Consider the following 12,943-nt stretch of genomic DNA (forward strand, 5'->3'; position numbering starts at 1 on the left):
ATGCTGACTTCAGTAGTTAAAAACTTACTGAGAAATAACAGACAGAATGGGGCTTTAAGCCAGAGCACTAAGTTGTACCTCCTGGGACCTGTATTTTTACAGAATGATTTCAACTTAGAGTTCACACATCTGGCACGGAATTTCTGTTGTGTGGCTTTTGTACCTGCTTCCATACATATCAAAGCGACTTATCACTGACTGACTATGATGGTTTTCATTTTTAAAGACTGGCTAAATTTAGCTGCTCTTCTTTTTCAAGAAGGCCTTTCAGTTTTCTTTTTAATATTTTATAATTTTAGAGTTTACTTCCTTAGTTCACACCTTAACCTTCTCAACATTCCTGAGGAGCTGTTCCTTGTTTCTTAAGCATAACAAAGCCTGGATGTGTGGAATCCCAGAGGCATTTTGATGAGTGCTGCATAAGTTGAGGTCCATTTAGCAAACATGATCTCATGCACTGTCAGCATATGTGTACTCTCTATAATTAAAACGCAATAACAAGAAATGCATGGTAAATGAGTTTTAAACCTCTACTGACATAGGAAAGAACTTTTCCCTTTCAGGGTCAACTGAAACCCATTCCTCACTCATTTTGCCCTTTGTCTTCACATGGATCTATAAAACACTGAGAAAGGAAATTCCCTTTCTCATTATAGAGCACCATTATAATAAATTAATTCTATTGCCCAGGCTAAGTACTTTTAAATATTACTATTTCTGAGGCAGTCCTCCTTTCATTTACTATACTAGAGACACTTGCTGCCTTCTTATTTAAAATGCATTCATAATATTGTCAAGCACAGGCCAATTATGGCTAAACCAATCACAGAATGGAAATTCTGGAATTAGTTTTTGTACACAATGAGAAGAATTTCAGAAATGCTGTGATGCTGTCTCAGCATTGAAAGAATTGATGCGCTGTGTCACGTGACCATAAATCCTGAGGATGAACGTAGAAAACCTCAGTTCAAATATTTGGTCACAAAAAAAAAAAAAAAAAAAAAAAAAAAAGTAGAACCTAGATATTTTTCTTTGATTAAGGGTGGCATTTGTTCAGCTAAAGCATTTGGATATAGGTAGATTTTCTTCCTTCCTATTGCTGTTGACATGGCATTTACAAGTATTTCCTCTGCCACAAACATTCATTGCTGCTAAGGCAGTCCATGATCTCGAATAACCTCAGCATAGAATTCATTTACCTCACACTCTTTTTTGTAGTATTAACTAAAAATCACTTTCCTTGCACAAACAGAAGTTTCTATGTTTTTAAATCTATTTTTGACTTTTTAAATTAAAATAGTTTATTTAGTATTTATACATGTACATAATGTATTTTGATCAAATCCATTCCTCATCCCTTCCCTCCAACTCCCCCTACCAGTTTCCCTCCCAACTTCAAGTGCTCTCTTAAAAAAAGAAAGTAATCATTGAGTACATTTATTGCTGCTTCTATGCGCATGTGTGTGGGATGGTCTACTGGAGTATGGGTAGCCTCTCACTAAAAAAAAAAGTGACATCCCTCCCTGACCAGCCATCAATTTGCAATAGCTCCTTAGATATGGATAGGATTTCATGAGCTCCTCCCCCATCCATATTGGGAATTAGGCTGATTTGATACTGTACAAGTATTGTGTATGCAGATACCAAGTTGCAAATTCAAGTATGCAACCATGCTGTGCTGCCAATTTCTACTGTCTTTGACTCTACAGTCTGTAGGCAGACTTTTCTGTCCTGCCAGCTGCTCCCCCCAAAACCACACAGAGACTCAATATTAATAATAAATGCTCAGTTGACAGCTTAAGTTTGCTTTTAGTTAGCTCTTACATCTTAACCTATTTCTATTCATCTATTTGCTGCTCTGGCTCATTACTCCTCCCATGTACTTCTTTCCATCCTGCATCTCATGGCATCTTCTCCTGATTCCAGAGACTCCACCCTTCTTCTGCCTGGCATTCTCTCTTCCCTGAAAATCCTGCCTAGTCATTGGCCAATTAGGTTTTTTTTTTTTATTTTTTTATTAACAACAAGAGTAACACATTTTTACCATGTACAAAAAGATTATTCCACAGCAACAGCCTTTCTACCCACTTACAATGATTGTTTGGCCCTGGGAAGAGGTGATGTCCTATATATGTCCAACTTAGAGTTAATCCCCTCATAGTGTTTTATTCTCAGCCCTCTCACCAGTTGTGTGTCTCTGTCTTAGTCTCTATCTACGACAAAGTGAAGCTTCTCTGACAAAGGTTGAGAGATGCAATAATTAATGGATATAAAGAAAGGAAATTAGGAGGAAGTTTATTACTATGTCCACTCAGCAGAATAATAATGTTAGGTTTGCCCATCAGGCCTAGTACCAAAGCCAGCTATGAATCTGATCCCAGTTAATGGTATCAGGAATGGGTTCTACACTGTGGAACAAGCTTCAAATTCATTTATAGATCAATTGGTTGCTTCTACAACATTCATGACACTAGTACATCTATAGGAATGCATTACTAGACTACTTGTTACTACAGTCTGCAGGGTTCACATCTGGATAAGACTGTTGATAACTTTCTCTTATTACAATGCATAACACCTTCTGGTACTGTGAAAATTAGCCAGTGGAGATAAATCTTTAAGGCCAGTACCAGCTTTGGTTTCTCTGTGTCCAAGCACTTGATGTCTTCAGCAATAGGGTCTTATGATCCATTCTGGAGGGCAACTAAGACCAATAGTGATATAATATAATGTTTGAGGAATCTTTGCCCCATTGACAAGAAGTAGAAAAGAGCCATCCTATGCCTGACACTAGGATTTTTATTTAGTAGTTTTTGGTGTCAGGAAGAGACATTGTTCCCCTGTAATGTGGTAACTCAACTTAGACTTCTTTCATATGTAAATATGCACATACCTTAGAGAGCTACTGCAGTAGTAAGGTTTCCATATTGCAATTTCATAGGTCTTTAGTATTAGCTACTGTTTGCCACATTCCATCCTCTAAACAAGTGACACCACATGAAAGCATCTTTGCTTTGAATGGACAGAAGGAACCATTTCTTTGCTGGCTGCACCAGTATATCGAGCCAGAAGCAGCCACCAGGATGGACATGTCTCATGATCTGGTGCCACAAGACTACCATCTTCATGGATGCCAAGAAGTAGAATATTGTGTTGGAGCTGCAGTGCATTGTTGAAGGCATCCTGAAGAGGCTGCTAGACAAACAGTGGCTATACAGGGATGACCAGTTCTTTGATGACTGAAAAACTCTGGGAGAGTCTGGCTTCACTAGAGAGACAGCAGGGCCATAGGCCCCAGTCACAGTGGGACTGGCTTTCCTAACACAGGATGATTTTGAAGCCCTGTGCCTTGAGTCCTACTGCAGCCCTCCAGAACTTCCAGGTGTGATGAAGCCACAGGGTTCTGGAGGCAGTGCCAGTAAACAAGCTGCACAGTGAGGGCCCTAGGTCCACCTCCTAGAGTCCCATTCCCTCAATAAAAAAGATTTGAGCCCAGTGGTGGTGGCACACGCCTTCAATCCCAGAAACATATAACTTTTAAGGATCTGGTAACTTTTTAAGCATCTATTAAGAATTTATTGTGTTGCTAGGAAAGAACTTGGTGAATTTATGGATTACCTCACATGTGTGACGATCTGAATTCTAATCATTATAACCCATGTAAAGTCAGATAGAGTAATCTATGTATGTAATCATAGGGCTTCTTCAGCAAGACAAGAGTATTCCTGGGAGCCAGGGAGCCAGCTAATCTGGCAAAATTAAGACTGTATCTGAAACAGCGTAGGAGATGGAGAAACACAGCCTATGTTGTTCTTTGGCCTCCATGTGTATGCTGTTGCATGGACAATCTTTCACTCATATGTGTCCCAAACACATATCACACACACACACACATGAAATAAGAAGCAAAAATAAAGAAATAGTGGTTGAGCGGTAAAGATATTTTCAAATTTGTAACAAAACATTACAAATAACAACAAAATCATTTCACTCTTTCTAAACTCTTTTTAGACATAATTCTTCAATTTTGTTTGTATGACATATTCTGAAACTAAATAATTTTTAGTTGAAATTTTAAATAAAAAACAAATTTGTTGCAATTAATACACAAAATTCAACATTATGCTGTAATCTCTTGTGCAATTGGATTTAACTTTTTTTATCTTTGTGATGTCTTTACAAGTAAATTATACTTCTGTCATTTTACTTTATGATCATATAGTACCCAAGCAGACTAATTTATCTAAGGACTACACCAGCCAACACTACATATCATTTATAGAATTTTCTATATGCTCAAAGCACCATTCTATGACTAGATAAGATCAAATTATACAGACATGCCTTTTACGCAATAGTTTATAATAAACAGAGACACAAATTCTAGTAATATTTTTCTGTGACTGAGTATTCTGAGACAGTTTCTGTGGAATCACAGAGGGTGTAATTAAATAGGATGGTAGAGAACACCATTTACAAGAGACACATGAGTCTAGAAAAGGAGAATTTGATATAAACGAAGAGGTTGGTGTGAACTGCATTCATGGTCTATGATAGTATTTATAAGATAGTTCATATTTTTTCTTATTATTTAGTATTTATTATATTTTCAGAAAATATACTTTAAAACAAATACCATAGAACTTTCAGACATGAAAGTCATGTTTCATTTTCTATACATGAACACGAAGTTAAAAACAGCTGCATTGAGAAGCTGGGAGGGAAGCTGGGAGCCTGCTGCACTCTGCTCTGCAGGCCTGCCTAGCCAAGCTGCCCTGGAGACAGTAGCAAAGACTGCAAGAGCCACACTAGGGTAAGCTCTAGGACCAGCATGGGCCACAACGGAATGTAGCACCTGCTGTACTCCCTTCTAGGAAATGACCTTCCCACTACAGGCCACAACCCCAAGAACCTGATGCTACAAAGACCAAGGCTCCCATTTTCTCCTCTGCCTCAGCACCACAGGGAATCTACCAGAGAAAGAAAACTTGGAGAACTTTCCCTTACAATGCTAAATCAGTGAAGTGCTTCCAGCAAAAAGTATTGTTTTTATTTCTTCTTTCCTGTTATTTAATTCGAATTTTGTGTGTTATGTCTCAGGATGATTTTGCTCTTGTTCTCCTATTATCCAATTTGGTTTTGGGACTGACACTTCTGTTTCTCCATTCAGGCACAAAATGTAATTACAAATGAATCAAGAACCAGAACATAAGACCTGAAAGAGTGAGAATGATAGAAGAAAAAGAACGAAATACTGCCAAACGTATAGGCACTGGTAAGGACTTTCTAGAAAGGATTGCTTGAGAAATACAGCCAATCACAAATGAGATCTCATGGAATTAAATAAGCTTTTATAAAGCAAAGAACACAATCAATGGTGTAAAAAGATAGCCAACAGAATGGGGAAAATTATTGCCAACTACACATTTGACAGATTAGTATCTAGAATACATAATGATCTCAAGGAACTAAACATGAAAAATATAAAGGAAAATGAACCTAATCAACACAGTGGACTGCGCACCTGAAGAGAGGGTCCTCAGGAGAAGAGACATAAATGCACAATAAATATTGTAAAGTGTTCAACACCATAGCTGTCAAGGAAATGAAAACTGAAACTATTTTGAGATTCTCATCCCAGGCAGAATGGCTATCATCAAGGAAACAAACCACAGAAATGCTCGGGTATAGAAAAAGGAGAACATTTACCCACTGTTGGTGGGAGTATAAGTTGGTGAACCACTACAGAAATCAGTGTAGAGGTTTCTTAAAAACCACAAACCTCAGCTTTACTACTCCTGGGCAAAGGACTCTATATTATAATATTTCAGAAATGTGAATATCTATGTTCATTTTTGATATGTTCACAATACCTATGGAATAGAACCAACATGATGAATATATAATGAAAATGTGGCACATGAATACAACAGAATTTTATTCAGCCATAAAGAAAAATTAAATTTTCAGGAAAATGAATGGAACTGGGAAATACTACACTAAGTGAGACAACACAGGCACAAGGCATAAATGCACAAATCTCTCTCTGATATGTACACCCTATCTTCAGTTTTCTTACATTTGTATCCTTATCTTGAAGTATCTACAGAGGTCATAAGCCAAAAGCAGAAATTGATATTAAGAGGGAAGAGACCCTAGTAAGGGAAGATACTGTAGGATATATGTGACATAAAATAAGTAGGTGTGATATTGGCTTTTAAATGTTTAAATGAAAACTTGGTAGAAGAAGAAGGGCCAGGGCTATCGAAAACTAAGGCTAACACAAAAGCCTTTTGAAAACCCATTACTTTGGAAGCTAAATAAAAATTGTGAGAAGTTAGGAAAAAATGTTAAAACATAGGTTTTCTGAATTTATAAAAATGATACTATTAAAACATATGGGTTATTAAACACAATACTCAATGCTGTGCATGGGTTCTGTATTTGAGTTACTGGTCAGAGAGACCCAAGAAGCTCACCAAACCACACAGGTCATTCATATGCTCTTGGCTTCCCACCATAGGAGGTGGTACAACCACATTTCTGAACAAGTAACACATGTTAGTTATAGGGGGTAGAAAAAACATTCTCAAATTGACTGTGACACTTCCTCCTAGGGTCAGCTGTCACAGTGTCAGAAGTTTCTGTGCAGTCCACTGGTTGAAAAAGGCACCAATTGTCTTACCAGGCACTGTTATACATGCTGCAATACCAACTCATCAGGCAAGATATGCTTAATGACACAATAGTGGCATAACAGTTCTGGAATAACCAAGAGCTTTCTAATTTTGTTTTTAACTTGTTCCACAGGAAACAATTTCATGCCTTCTACTGTAACTTTGATCAAAACTCCATGCTTGAGGAGGCCATAGGCCTTAGAAGAAATGTACTATTGTGTTGTCAAACTGCAACCAAAATATTTATGTCATAATCACATATTTTTGTTGCTGTCAACCTTGGTTCACAGGTTCTTCTTTTTCCCCCCAGAGTATAGTGGTTAATGCAAAGACTCATAAATAGTCAAAGTGCTTACTGTATATGTTCAATCATAAGCAGGGTAGCTATATTAATCTCCTTCCTATGATGCCTGGGAAACATCATTAAGAGAGGGAAGATAGAGCCAATGAGTGAGTGGAAAACTGTAAAGTCTTTCTCTATATATGATGTGGCAATTGTACTCATAAACTCATAACACCATGGTTACCTGCAGAGGACCTGCACACACAAGTTCAAGCCAATCGAAGTTCCAGGTTGGATGGCAGAAGGACTCTTGAAATCCCACCACTGGCAGTTTACTGGAGGAGAAAACAATTTCTTCTTGGAGGTAAGCTTATTGGTAGGTAGTTCATGAAGATGACTCTGCACTCATGACATATAAATATCACAATTTGAACACAGTGATCCACTGAAAAGTACAAAAAACAGTAACATGGAGAAGAGATGTCGTTGGATGGTGTCTGTGGAAAGTAGAGCTGTGAAGGTTAAGAATATGACAAAATAATTTATACACATGCATGAAAACCTCTCAAATAACAAATTTAAGATATATTTTATTTTCATACATTCAGAATAAAAATGTCATCATTTACAGTTGCCTTATAGCTACCAAAGGCTTTGTGTCAGCTCTGCATTTTCAATTTAAAGGTAATTTATTACAAGCAACTGGAACAAGTCAGACTTATCTGAAGAAGAAGCAGAAAGGATCACAGTACATATTGGATTGAGGCGCCCAATTTCAATATAATCTCATTGAGGAAATTATAAGGAGTGGGTGCTTCATGATGGGAACAATTACCATGTGAAGTGAGATGTCAGAACGTATCCCTTCTCTCCCTCTGTCCTCTCTGCAGACACATAGCAATAAAATGACCATCCACAATGCAGGAAGAGATAACTCCCTAGAACTTAACATCCTTGTATTTTGCTTGACTTGGGCTTCAGCCTTCAGAACAAAAAAAAAGTTGTTAATCTCCCCCTCCACGGTGTTTTGTTGCAGCAGCTCAAGCCAATTAAGGCAACAAAGACAGGAAAATAGAAGGAACTTCAGGTTATTCGACAATAGTATTTAAAGTTGTTTATATGCACAATTGTTACTTCTAAGGCCTAGTGAGAGATAAATGGAACGTTTCCTACAGTTTCTGAAACTTGATGAAGAAACCTAAAACAATCAGGTAAATATGAGGGAGATTTCCATATTGGGAAGAGAAAATGTACTTTAATGTGCAGCAAGAAACTTTATATGTATGTGTATATATATATACATGTGTGTGGGGTGTGTGTGTGGGTGTGTGGGTGTGTGTGTGGTGGGTGTGGTTTCAAATAACTTAACGCATTCATCATCTCAGACGTCCTGTGGATCAGGAGTATATGCCTATCATGACTGTGCAATCTACTTCAAAGTGTTACTAGGTACAAGGCATCACTTGATTTACAATCTTATCTAGAGACTAGAAGAGAATTCTATCCATATCTCTTTAGGTTGCTAGCAGAATGCATTTCCCCATGGCCTAAAGACTAAGACACCAGCTTTTTGTTGGCCATTGACTGAGCGCTTCTCTGAATTCCTGGGGGGGGGGGGTGTCAATCAAGTACCACAAATCAATTATTATTCCTGGGGGCAAGATTACTGACCTTCTGGGCTTTCTTACCATTCAATTAAACCAATAAAGAAATAATATTTAGAACAAGTGATCAGATACATTTCTAAATATCAATAATGTTTAGAAGAAAGCCATGTGTGTTTTACATGATATAAACACACAATCATGGAGGAGATATATTAACCAATGTAAGCTGACTTAAGTAAAAGATCAAAGCTGATGAGTTATAGGCCGTATGGTCTAGGCACCCTGTCTGCCACCTGTGCCTGAGGATGCATTTATATACCTGTGCATCTGAATAAACACGGCAGCCATCACCTGCTTATGCATTCTGTAGGAGAGGGAACTGACAGTGGCTACAATTTAAGAGATACTCAGTCACATAGGAAATGGTAATGATGAAGGCTGACCTATCACTTGGTAACAGGGGAGAAAAACTGGGCTTGAGGAATAGGAAGATGACAGAAGGAAGGGAATTAAAAGTAACCTTAAAGCAACCAACTGCTATCTGTGGCCTTAGAGAGAGCCTGAGTAGGAACTGTCTTAGCTGAGGCTAGGAAAATGGCACCCATCAATCTTGGGAAGAAGCGTTAAGTTAGAAATGAGAGAAAGGAGGTACTAAGTCATCTTAAATCTAGTATGCAAGGAAGATATGCTAATAGTCACAATATAGTAAAAAGTACCCGAATAAGTAAGAAAATGAGAAAGGGCAGACAAAATGACTTTGCCATTATGTACCTCAAAGAGAAAAGAAAAAAATTGCATGATGTTGAAGATCTTTAATTTCTTTCCTTTGTAATATAATAGGTTCAGAGGCTGTAGACAAAGACAGATGGGTGATCAGAAGTTAAGTAATCTCAGCTCACAAATGTGAACAGGAATTTATTAAATCATGACATTTATCTGCATACTACTTTGATAACATAGATCTATTCTATTTTTAATCCTGAATAATTTAAAAAATTACTCTACATTAAATATTTAACCTATTCAAAATTGCCCTGTCCTAAATATATCAATTAAATGCATATATTACATGCAAGATCACTTTTATTAAACCAAATTAAATATTGAACTAAATTTAATAATTAAACTGGATTTCATATTAGATCAATTTAACATATAGTATTAAAAGTTCAGTTTGTGCAAGAATGAAAGGGTAGCAGAAATAAATATTGGATAAGTTAAAAAAGAAAATGACTATGAATTTAGTTAACAAATAATTCAGCATTAAAATTTTAGGGTAATATTTGGATAACATGCATCTATATATGCATATATGTGTGCATATTTTACTGGGCAAGAAAAAATAAGAATGTTACAAAAGTAGACTATTATTTTAGAAATATCTTGATATTCAGGCTTTCACAGATTTCTGAGGCACCACTGTGCCTTATATTTTCCCCCTAAAATGCATTCAAGTAGAACCAGAAAGCTTAAATCACCTCTTAGAAATCCCAGGGAGACTACTACAGTCATAATAAAAGATGACTTGAGACACTGTCTGAGCAGGTGACTGGCCTCATTTATTCTCCAAGTTTATTAATTCAAAGAAAAAAAATTCTTTGAATTCAACTGCTCTGAGCCCCAGTAAAGGTACTAAGGACATAAATGAATAAAACACAGAACGTCCTTGCTCTTCTGATTATTCATTTTAATATATGGGTACTGGGCAGAAAGATAAACACCTAATGTATCATTTAATGAAAAGGGTCATAAAGACAAATGCGTAGGGCAAGAAGGGCAGACACAGATAAGGAAAGGGCGGGACTCCTCTGGATGGGGAAAGAAAGACCAAACAGAAATACACTGTTTCTCATAGAGAGATCTAAAGGAAGAATCATTCACACCAGGGATGCAGAAAAAAGATAACATCTAAGTACCAACTTTATGCCTTCTGACCATCGGACAATTTGCTTGCTGTCCCCTAGGAGAATATCAAATTTAAACTTTCAGCAACTTTTGGCAATCATGATACCCTACAAAGATCTTCAATCTGAAATTCTCATGCAAATGTTTAGAGACATGTTCACATACACAAAAACACACACTAATGATACTCAAAGTATATTGTCTTTACATGAAATCTACATCAGGCTAAACTGTATTCACTGTTATAAAAGATTTAACACTTTCTCTTGTTTAAGGTAAACTATAACCTATAGTCTATAAACCTTCTGAAAAGAAACAGTCAAATTTTCTGCCTTTGTAAGGAGAAAACATCAAACATGACTGAAATGTCTTTGATGTTTGCACAGCTCATGGGGCCTCGGAGTCCTTACTATGAATGCTTATTCTCACTAAGCGACATTATCTGCCCAAGGAAAAAGTTGTCTTTAAACTAAGAGCAGTATATTAGCTGAAAATATGTTTTGGGCTAGAACTATGAAATAAAAATTTCGCATTAATTTCAGTAAGTCTGCTGAATTTAGTTTTTAGATCTATGATGACATAGATTCTTGTGAGTCAGTTTCAGTATATTATGATTACTTGATTTTATAATTTCTGCTTCTGCAAGCTGCAGAGTTTATTAAAAGAGAAAGTTAACAATTCATTTGTAAAAGGAAGAAATTTGAGCGACTCGATGTTTTACACATATTCTATTGTCTACTTCATTGTCACAGCTCTGCAGACACATCCTGTCTGGTGAAATACAGAAACAGTGTGAGTCAAACCATCTTCATCAGGAGCTCTCCTCTGAGATCTGCTTCCCCAGGAGACACCTCCTGCTCACTGCTGTGACATTTTAACTGGTAAGTCACCTCTATAATGTCTATTTGAAGTTATGTTTGCTGGTCTCTAACTGATATAGTGAAAACTAAATGTATCCCAGTCAAATAAAAACAAATTGCTTTGTTAATTTATTGCTACCACCATGCAGTCCTTTTGGACTTGAGAGGAAGATACTGTTTGTTCTGCATGTTCCATACAATTAACAAATATATTTATGCAATCGGCACCTCCAAATACACAGGACTCAGCTATATGAAAATGTGTATGACCTCCAGATCTTGAATTCTGAGTGCCTTCACCTGAGATGAATATAGCCACAATTCTTTAGAAGGAATTTGCCTTCTGGTGGGGTTGTGTTTGTTGCTGTTGTTATTTAATCCTTCTGTTTACTTCCACAATCAATGAAATGATTCTAGTGCAAACAGGAAAATGAACTCAGACATTTGCTAAGCTAAACTTAAATGGAATCACTTCACTGATCCATTTTATTATTTATTATTATTATGTTTTATTATTTTAAACAATTTTTAAATTTAAATATATTTTCATCTAATTCTTCCCTCCCCCTACTCTTTCCAGATCCTCTCCCCCTCCCTGCCCATCAACTTTAAATTCTTTCTCAAAGAACAAACAAAAACTCAACCAGTACAACAAAAAACCCCAGAACTAAGAAAACAAAATAAAACTAGCCCCCCAAAACACTAAGCTGTAATAAAACCCTGCTTTTAGTTAATATATTTGTACACATATTCCAATGAGAAGTTACATAACACAAGTCTGAAGTACCCTAAAATCAATGTGTCATTTGACAGAGAGTTAAGGCCTTTGGATAGAAACTGGATGCTTATCAATGCCAGGAATCTAAAAGACTATTAATCTATTCCAAATTACCTAGATGGATCTCTTAGAGTGAAAAAAGTGCAAAGGCAAGAACGCTATTCCACAAATTGAGAAAAGTGTCTGCACTCCATCTAAACGAGCCTGTGGCTTCCTTCCTATGCCCTGCATCAGGAATACTAATTGGAGGATAAGTTTGATAATTTATCAAGGTAAATCCCAAGAGTTAGAAGTCATTCAATGAATCTACTTGGGAAGAAGAATTGCCCTCTTCAGGATGTGGTGAGAGCCAGTTATAGCCTAGAGAGAAGTATTATGCTCACTAAATAGTATGGTGGATAATTGAAAATGAAGGTATGGTTTAGCTACCATGATTCTCCTACCAATAAATGAACTATAGGAGAATAAAGGAGACTTTAGTTGGAAACCTCCTCAGGACTGGTCTCTAAAAATCAATGGATGAAAACTCCTTCCACCTCTTGGAACTGGAGGTAATAGTATGGCCCTCTTCTAGTTCATCTCCCTCTGTACTGTTCTGCATACATCAGCTCTCTCTGTCTCTTTTGGTTTCATATCCAAGGTGTAATATTACAATATATTGCAAAGATATTTAGTAAATTATTTAAAGCCAAGTGAGACTTCTCTATGAAAAACGTCTCCACTTTAACTTGGCCTAAAATACAAACTAGTTATGGAAGAGATTTATAATGCAAACTAGTGATGGAAGAGATTTACAATGACAAAAAGTAAAGAATCAAGTGAAGTTAGGTACA

At 36.7% G+C, this 12,943-nt stretch overlaps 1 pseudogene; it reads left to right on the top strand.

The window, feature by feature from the left end:
- Nucleotides 1–3,018: 3,018 nt before the first annotated feature.
- Nucleotides 3,019–3,438, top strand: LOC118577856 (annotated as a pseudogene).
- Nucleotides 3,439–12,943: the final 9,505 nt, after the last annotated feature.

Source organism: Onychomys torridus, chromosome 2, assembly GCF_903995425.1.
Source record: "Onychomys torridus chromosome 2, mOncTor1.1, whole genome shotgun sequence".
Lineage (NCBI taxonomy): Eukaryota > Metazoa > Chordata > Mammalia > Rodentia > Cricetidae > Onychomys > Onychomys torridus.